Consider the following 10,059-nt stretch of genomic DNA (forward strand, 5'->3'; position numbering starts at 1 on the left):
ATTGCACTACCAAAAGACAAAAACACGTATTTTCAATCTTAAATCACACTGCTCAGGACAGACTGAAAAAATCAAGGAACTCTGCATCAGTTCCCCCATTAAAAAATTTATCGATGATACAGAAAAATCTATTGGGTGAGATTACACAGAAGCATAACATCATTTATGAAGATTGCTCTCAATAACTATGAAGTTACTTCAAGAATGAGACCTTTAATAGGGGTTGCTGAATTCATTCTGGAGAAGTCAATAACAATACAAATATTGACTTTGCAGTCACGTAGCAAAGCCACCAGGACACCGCAGACATTAAAAGTGCTCTCCTTGGCTGCTGGAGAAGGCTCCAAAGATTCCCTCAATGGAAGTATTTTATACTTTTTTGATCTGGTGGGCCAGGTCTGAAAGAGAGCCTGGAGAGGTTGCAGACTGTTGCAGCCAGTCTGAGCACAGAGATAAAGGCTTTGTGCTCCAGACTTTGAATCCCCATCCTTACACCGCAGACCAAACAACTCCCACAGAGCTCATCCTTGACAGACATTGGTGAGGTCCCCTTTAAGTCATCTCTTCTCAAGGCTGAACAGGCCCTTTCCCTACAAGAGAGATGCTCCTGTCCTTTAATCATCTTTGTTGTCCTCAACTGAACCCACTCCAGGAGCTCCATGTGTCTCTCGTGCTGAGGAGCTCAGAACTGGACACAGCACTCCAGACACACCTCACTAGGGCTGAGTAGAGGGGCAGGATCACCTCCCCAACCTGCTGGCAGTGTCCTTAATGTGCCCCAGGAGACTGCTGATCTTGGATGCAGGGATGCTGCTGGCTCAGGGACAGCTTGTTGTCCACCAGGGCCCCAGCTCCTTCTCCACAGAGCTGCTCTTCAGCAGGTCAGCCCCCTAACCTGTCCTGGTGGCTGGGGTTGTTCCTCCCCAGGTGCAGGATCCTGCATGTTGCAGACGTCTTTTCATGAAAATCTTTTCTTAGGATTTTTTCTTCTTGAGAAGCTGAGAAGATTCAAGAACAAAATGTAAACAATGATTATCTGCTGCTGTAGAATGCAACAAGTGCATCTGTGATTAGCTTATCTTAAATGTTTAGAATTAATACCAACCACAGTCCAGTTAGCTTAAACTCTCTGTCTGAGACACAAACCTTTATTATTCATTCCTTTCTATTCTTAGCTTAGCTAGCCTTCTGAGATTAAACTTTTCCTTCTTTTTAGTATTGTTTTAATGTAATATATATCATAAAATAATAAATCAAGCCTTCTGAACATAAAGTCAACATTCTCATCTCTTCCCTCACCTGAAAACCCCTGTGAATACTGTCATACCTGCATTTGCCTTTGCTGAATTTCAGTTGGTTCTCTGCCCGCTGCACTCTTCCTTCTGCCCCCATATCATTTCCACCACCAGATACCACATCACCTGAGTGTCTGATACCAATTCTGCAAAGGGAAAATCGGGCACACACATATGAGCCCTCTGCCCTGGCTCCTTTTTACTGCTACTAGTCACTGTCACTTAGGGCAGTGAGATCAGGTGCTGGGAGAAGAGTTGACCTGAGAGCCATGAGGATGCTTGACACAGACCAGCACATCCATCTGGTGGCATTGACCCTTTTCCTGATACTCCAGGCTTGGAGACACTCACCTTGCTGCATCACCTCACAGGCTCTGTGGCGAGTCACATCCTGTTCATAGAATCTCCTGTCCTACAAGGTACACACATGGTGGAGGGAGCTTTGGGATTGCACAGTGAGACAGTACTGACAGGGAGAGGAGCAATGGCAGATTCAGGGAATTTGGAGAGCCCAGACTTGTTCCTCTGGATGCATTAAATGGATCAAGAAAACCCTTTGGGTGAGCAGGACCTGAAGATGTACCTAATGACCATTTCTTCTGAGAAGCCTTGAAGTCCTGCCTGGCAGGAGTAGTGTCTCTGCCTCCCACAGGCTGGAGCAGGGCTGCACTGCTGGTGGCACCAGCCAGGACATTTCTGCTGGAAGAGGAACTCACAGCACCCAGGAGGGGCTGAGGATGAGGAGCAGCTACCAGCCTCCCAAATGCTGTTACCTAAAATATCCTCTAAAATGTGACTGACCTGCACCAAATCCATCTGCTGGCAAATGAGGGAGAACTTGGTACCTTTGGTGCCTTTCTAAGCCACTGGTAAAGTCTCTCTGTGAACTGGACCACAGCATCCTCCTTGGAAGACCAGGCTGGAGCTGCTTGCCCTACATGCTCACTCTTCATCATGATTAACTCCTCTGTCACAGAGAGGGACACAAGCATCCATCTCTGCTCAGCCAACTGGAATCACTGGCCAGCACAGCCCGTGCCATTTATCACCAGCATTTACGTGGCAGAGGGTGACAGCAGGTGCCATTTGTGTCAGCATCACCACGTGAGACAACTGATTAATTAAAGCCACACGACCCCCAGGCTGCTGGGAGGGCAAGAAGGAGCAGGAGGGATCATTTGTTAGCTCTCCCTCAGCTCTCTCTGTCTCCTTCACAGGCCCTTTGAACAGGTGAACAAAAATCCCACAGCACCTTTGGGCACAGAGGTGGGAAAGGTGATGTTCCCTGGGAATGGCTCTTGGAGGTCACTGTTGGTGGAGGTTCATACTCCAGGAGTGGGCATGAGGGCTCAATGGACTCACTCCATTTCCTGTGACCTTGTTTTTAAACATGCTGCCTTAAAATGTGACAAAAAGGAAGAAAAATACCAGCAAACACTGAGATAATTAAAAAATTGTCCCACATCCTGTAAACAAGGAATCTCTATTATTCATGGACCAGAGCTGATGGGTGCAATGCCATTTATTTTTGTTCTCTCACTACAATGCATCCATCCAGTTTCACCAGCCCTCACATGACCCTCCGTTCAGGCAATTCCAGTAAGTCTGGACAGTCACTGATGTGAGACCAGCACCCACCCAAGTCCCCAGGCTGCTGCAGGAGGGCTCAGGGACAGACCCCAGAGTGCTCCTGGCCCATTCCCAGCTGGGATGAGTTTTGTAACCGCATGAGCCTCAGTGACATGATCTGCCATTTAAGAGTTGCTCAAGGGAAATTGGGTATGAGGCAGGTCTGACTCACAGGGGATGAGGCCACACATTGCACTGGAGCAGCCATTTGGGATTGCCACCCATCCCTGGCACAGAGATGCCAACCTACTTCCCACAGCACTGCCATTTCTCACTCACCCACAGTCAGACAGCTCTCCTCGCTGCTCTGGGATGGAAAACTCTTCCTGGTCCTGATCAGGGGCCAAAAGCATTTGCCATACTTTGAGATTAGAAAGAAGAAAACACGTTTCACATGTGGAGGGACATCAGTCAGAACCCCACTACTTTTCAAAGCTTGCTCAAATCTTGCTGGAGCAAAGAATATTGGTTTCTCTATCATGTATTGCAATCAAAATAAAGAAAATTCATGAAATTTTAGAACCCTAGTGTGACAGTGTTCACAGGGGTTTTCAGGATGAGGGAAGAGATGTAGATCTGACTCCATATTTCAGAAGGCTTGATTTATTATTTTATGATATATATATTACATTATAACTATACTAAAAAGAATAGAAGAAAAAGGTTCATCTCAGAAGGCTAGCAAAGCTAAGAATAGAAAGGAAAGAATGATAACAAAGGCAGCTGGCTCGGGCAGAGAGAGAGAGCCAGCTCTGCCGTGACTGGTCACTAAATCCAAACATCCACATGAGACCAATCACAGATCCACCTGTTGCATTCCACAGCAGCAGATAACCATTGTTTACATTTTGTTCCTGGAGCCTCTCAGCTTCTAAATCCTAAGAAAGGATTTTCATAAAAAGATGTCTGCGACACCCTAGAGGTATTGCCTATTTCCCAGACTCGAAACAGCCAGTTGGCACAGTGTGAAGGTGCCTTGCACTCAGCCTGCCAAGCAATGCTACTTCAGTGAGAGCACTGCAGCTCTCACTTCCCAGCACTTGTGCACACCCTCTGCCCTAGTCCTATGTCAGCTAAAGCTAGAAAGAAACTAAAGAAAAAAAATTAGGGCGATTTCACTGGAGACTGGATGTGGATCTTTCATTGGATTGTCCAAGAGGGAAATACAGCTTTTCATATTATGAAATACACATGCTGGCCCCTGATTTCCAGGGCGTTGCAACTGACAGCTCAGGGAAGAGTTTGTACTGTAGCAGACAAGGGGGTAAACTCCCTCTGCTCCCCAGCAGCAGCTTCAGGAACACCAGGGTCAGCACCAGGCCATGATCTGAGTTCACTGAGCAGCATTTATCTGGATGTATTCCCCTGCATCTCTCAATGGTCTGAGATTAAATGATGAGATGGTTCCCAGCTTGGTTACCCTGCAGGGAAGGTAAAGTGTGGGGTTAGTGCACCAAAGCTGACCCATCAGTCAGGACAGCCAGCGGAGCTCACCTCTCAAGCAGGATGGCAAAAGTGATGCTCCTGAAAGTCTTGTGCAGCCTCATATGCCAGATGTGACACACTGCTCATCAGTCCCAGCTCAGCTAGGAACTCTGTCTTTTGTAGGAGCAAATATCAGGGAGTTCTCTGTAGAACACCCTGTCCCACCTGTTGGCTCTTTGACTGAGAAGGCAAAGGAAAAGCAGCCCCAGAAGCTGGGACACTAGAGGTGCAGGACAGGGGAGACCCATAACTTGCAATCACAACCAAAATTTTAACATCTGTATATCCAGCTATAATTAAAACTGGAGAAAAAAAGTCATTTAGCAACTATCAAAGCAGAGCAGCATGACAGATGATTTGCTGCATCTCCTCCACTGTCCCCTCCTGTCCCTGAGCAGGGGACAGGTCCCTTTGCAGCTGGAGGGGAAGCAAAGCCCCAAGGCACAGCTTGTAGCACCAGCCTTGTACATGGGCCAAGAGAGGGACTGGTAAGGGCAAAGCACAGGTGGGATTTGGACAGTCCAGACAGGGCAGTCAAGCCTACACCAATGCAGAGAGCTCTCTTCTCCTCTCCCCTTCTCTCTGTCACACTCCTCTCGTTTGCAGGATGGATCCTCTCTGGTGTCTTTTCTCAGCCCCAGCCTGGGGTGAGCACCCTTCCTCTCCCCATGGCCTTGCCAGATCGATCCGTCCTGCACCACCCCCATCTCCCTGACACAGCTCTGCCTGAGCCTCCCCATCCCGCAGCCTCTGCTGCCATCTACAGCCCCACGGCTCCCCAGGGGCTTGGCTTGGGCTGCCCATCCCAGGGGAACCTGCCTGGGATGTGGTGCAGAACCCACACAGGTGGCTGAATAATGCATGGGCAGTAATTTCATTCAGGCAATTCTCCCCTTTTTTTTTTTTTTTTTTTCCTGCAGGTTTAATCATTAGGAGATAAATTGCCCTCGTCCCTGGCTCCCTGGGTGAGGAATCGTTAGGGGCCAGACCTGCCATTTATTATATCTTGGCAGAGGGAAGTTTTAAATGCTCTGGGGTGGGGTGAGGAAGGAATGAGCTCTCACAAAGACCATGAATTAATGCTGCTAAATACTCACCTCTAATCACATGTGTTCATAGGAAGAGTGATTGCTTTTATTTGAGGAAGAAAAAGAGAGGCAGTGGAAATTTACATGAGGCTCTGCACAGTCCACACCAGGCATTCCCTATCACACCCCAAGTGCTGCCAGTGGGTATATTCCCACATCATCCTCCCTTCTCTTGGCACCCAGAAACATCTGCTCAGAGCACCACCCCAATATAAAAATAAGAAACATTCATTCCTATAGGAAGGGCTTTCTCAGTAAGTTTCCATGTATTTTTGGACAATTTGTATATGTTCTCTCTTCTTGGAAGAAGACAAGAAATAGTTTAGTCATGGCATCTAGGACTTGTCCTTGATTATTAGAGCAGAAGCACTCACTGTCTCCTGATCTGGCTGCATAAGAGTGCAGGTAGTACCTGTTCTTTATGTCACTGCCCACCTGCATGCTCCCTCTCTTCCAAGGAATTCTTTACAAAGACATTGCCAACATCCAATGGGAAGAGCACAAATCCAGGTTTGGGTTTTTTTAAACACAACAGGAGAGAATTGTGAACAGTTTACAATAGCAACACCTCGCAGCACACACCCACCCAATTGAAAAAAATGAATAATTGCTCAGTATATATTTTAGGAATGCTATTTCTGGGACTCAGGAGTTCCTAAGTAGGTTCACAATGGCCACACAGGCTCTTCAAGGTCTCATTTAAACTATAGGTGATCAGTCAGGTGTCAGACCATACAAATTACCTCTTTCACTTGTTACAGAGAAATGAAGACTTCAGGATGAGTGAAGAAGAAGAGGATTCATTGATCCATTTGGCCCTATGCATATTGGCATTTGACACTTGATTACTCTGTATAGCAGATGCAAAGATAAAAGAAAGTTTTAGGGATGTCAGAATCCCTTTTTATTGCACACAATGAAAACCTTCTGCATAAATCTGCTAGATTTCTTAGATAACCAATTAGCACGATCATAAATTTTTGCTCAAGTAATCATTTCTCTTTACTGGAGGAACAAAATAAGCATTTTTAACTAAATTTGGAAAAATATCTCTCTCATTCTTATTCTCTACCAGCTTAACTATAAAGTGACAGAATTAAGACTTCAAGTCTTGGATTAGCAACAATGGTTGGTATTTATGGAAGCATAATAACCCTTAATTCAGTAGTAAGGCTCTGTGATAAATCCTTTGCTGATGTAAATTTTCATCACTTCATTAATTCCATGTTAAAAAAGATTGTCTGATTTTCACTAAGAAGAATGACTGGCCATAGCTGCTGGAAAGCTGGTAAGTCAATTGTCAGAAATTTGTCATGCCACATAATAAGACTGGAGAATTTAGGAAGGCAGAGAAAGCCTTTCTGCACCTGTAGTAACTCTCTGGTCTGCTCTGTAATTTAATTAATTTATAATAACAGAGAATCTCGATTTTTATGACCTCTGTGAATCAGAAAAAAAAGTTATTTCAAGTATCAGATCTGAGACTTTAAAAAATAAACCCTCAATATTTTAAAGTGTGTGTAGGGGGAAATGAATCAGTCAGGCAAGGAAAATGTTTATGTAACATTATGTAATTCTACTTATATTTTCCAACTAATGTAATGGCAAATCGAAGCACATTGTGCTTTGGCTCTGTAAAAACATTCTCTCCTAAATATAAGAGCAAAGGTTTCTATTGGGAAAGCTATTTAAGACATAGCCACATCCCCTTCAGCGTTTTGGAGTTGTTCTGCACAGAAGCCTCACAGCTGCAGGTGACAGGGCCAAATATCTCAGACACAGAGTTCCTCTTGGGTTTTAACAGGCCTTTGAATTTGTCCCATGTCTTGCTGAGGATATAAAGCCAGACCTTCAGTTTGCATGCAACTGTGTGAAAAAAACACAATAAATGCAGGGAAATTCCATTGTTGCTGTAGCATCTAGAAATCTTCATAATAAACCAGCAAAACACTAGGAAAGTTTCCACTACAAGGAAACACCTGGGAAAAAAAATATAAGAATAAAAGAAATCTACTCCCTTTGGAAGGATCTACACATAGCAAATTTTTGATTTTCACAGACAAAACAGGCTTTGTCATTCCAAATCAGAAAGTTTTTCTGTAGAGGTTTTTCACCTGCCCAGTGGGAAGACCACAGAAACAGACCAATGTTTTCAAGGAGTCACCCATTGTCAGGAAAAGGAAGGGACTGATCAGTGTCCCCTGGAAAAACAACCACTTCTACAGAATATTCTTCAACATTAGAAATGTCTTGTCATTGCATGTGCAATGCAGGTGCATTTTCCACTGCTAGTGTTCTGTCAGGCAATGCAAGTCCCCAAGAGCTGCTGCTCTCACACGCAGTCCTGCCCTAAAAACCACGCACCTACAACAAAACCAAGGACAGGAGTGGTGTTATTGTCACAGACTAGTTCAGAGTGTGCTTTTCTTCCCCACAGCTCTTACAGATGTGGATGGCAAATGTTCAGCTCTTGCTGGGAAGCTCTTGACTGCAGCTGGAGAAGTTTAGGGACCAGCCCTTGCCAGTCTCAGCTCCATGAGATGCCACACACCCCACATGCTCCCAGTCTTCATTCAGACATTTCCAGACCCACAGCTCTTGGTTCAGAGCTCCAGCAGCCCATGGACCAAGTGACCCCAGCCAGTCCTGTTTGCAGGGAGCCCCTCATTTCTGGGTTTGCACAGACCCAGTGGAGGAATGCTGGGGTGGGCAGCATCTGCCCCTGCACGGCTCAGCCTCCAAATGGGAATGACACAAACTTGCGTCACTGGAGGAGGAAAGGAGTCGTGGCTTGGACCACAACAAACATTTGCACTCTGGCATCCCATTTGAGATCTTGTGACTCTGGGTGTCCCCACAAGGCAAGAACGCTCTTCTTGCATGCATCTGCCCCACACTGTAGCAGGGGCCTTGTTCAAAGGCTTGACATCAGTGACACGAGTGCGAAATCAAAGCCAGAGCTGGCTGCACTCCAAGGACTCATCCTGCTCATGTCTCAGCTGGGCCAGTTGGAGTTAGTTATCAAGGAAGAGCTGCAGAAGCTCTACCACAAGTGCTGAAGGGATTGGGAACGTCATGGATGGCGTAAGCAGGAACTGCGGAGCTGTGGCAGGACCAGCCTGACCTTTGCAGTGAGGGACAAGAGATGATGTGATTTACTTCAGCTCAGCCTCACTCCCCCTCAGCCCAGAAGGCAAAGTTCAGGGACTGCTAATGCAGATAGCCCAAGGGTAAAAGCAGAGGCCTTTCTAAAATATCAGATGGAATTGCTGTCTTCTGGAAAAATGGACAGGTTCCTTTCCATCTATATTCTCTCTGACCTACCTGGTCAGCTCTTTGTACCTTAGCCTGGTTCCACAGGCAAGTCCCCCAGCACTTGGGTTTGGGGCTCCCCCCAACATCCACAGCTACAATGAGTAACATGAAATCACACAAGGGAAGAGGAGATTCTGCCAACTACAGGCTCAGTCCCAAAGCTATTATTTGGTCTCAGACTCCATCTCCAGGAGCTGCCTGCCCTAGGGAGCTTCTTCACGGGTTACAGATTTCACTGCATTGGGAGAACTTCCTGCTATTGCAAATTCACCCAGAGTCTTTATTAAAGGAGCAATTGATACAAGCAGAACAATACATTCTACATCCTCCCCTACAAGATATTCCTGTGTCTTTGCTGGAAATGTTTCCAGCACAGATAGGCAGTTTTTGAATTTCCTCATGTCCCACTCACTGCAGCATTAACAAACTGCAAGTTTCAACCCACCCAGAGGACTAAGACACAGTTCTCAGACAGCTTTTGCAGCCTGCTTTTGTTTCTTCAAACGAGTACTCTGCAGATCCTGAAAGGGTTTGTGTGCCCACAGCATCACCAGGAATCACAAGATGACATGAAATGGGAACACACTGACCTTCTGGATGCTTTAAACTCAGGCCAGCACCACAGAGAAAACATGTAAGTCAAAAATATGTTCTTCTTTGGAGACTGAAGATGAAAAAGAATAAAATGCACCATTTAAGTCTGACAGTTGCTCCCAAACCCACACATCTCTCCTTACCTCCCTGCCACTGATTTATGAATCAGATGCCTCATCCTCTGGACAGGCACACACATGTTTCACATTGACACAGGTTTTCTTTCCCACACATCTCTGCTGTGTAAGGTGATCATTTGAACTCATTAATTCACCATACAAAGCAAGTATGTTCCCTTAGCTGGTGTCCTACAGAGCTCAGGTTAAGGGCAGGAGAGTAAAAAGGGCTCCCAGTTTGGGGAAAGAACAGGAGGAGGAAAGGGAGCACGTAAAAGGCTTCACTTTAAACCCAGCACAACTTCCCTTCTCTTCTCCCACAGCATATGGGGTGCACACAACTTGAATGCAAAGAAATAACTCATTATTTCACAAGCTGAGCATATCTGGAACTGGTGGATCCCCAAGTCAACTTGAGCCTGAGGAGGAAACACTGCAGCATTTTTTCAACAAAGATACCTGGAGAGATTCAGGTTCTCATCCAATGTTTCACTGTGCCTCAATCCCTCAGCTGAAATAGTGATGAGGCTCAGATCA

The sequence above is a fragment of the Zonotrichia albicollis genome, chromosome 1 (genome assembly GCF_047830755.1).
Source record: "Zonotrichia albicollis isolate bZonAlb1 chromosome 1, bZonAlb1.hap1, whole genome shotgun sequence".
NCBI lineage: Eukaryota > Metazoa > Chordata > Aves > Passeriformes > Passerellidae > Zonotrichia > Zonotrichia albicollis.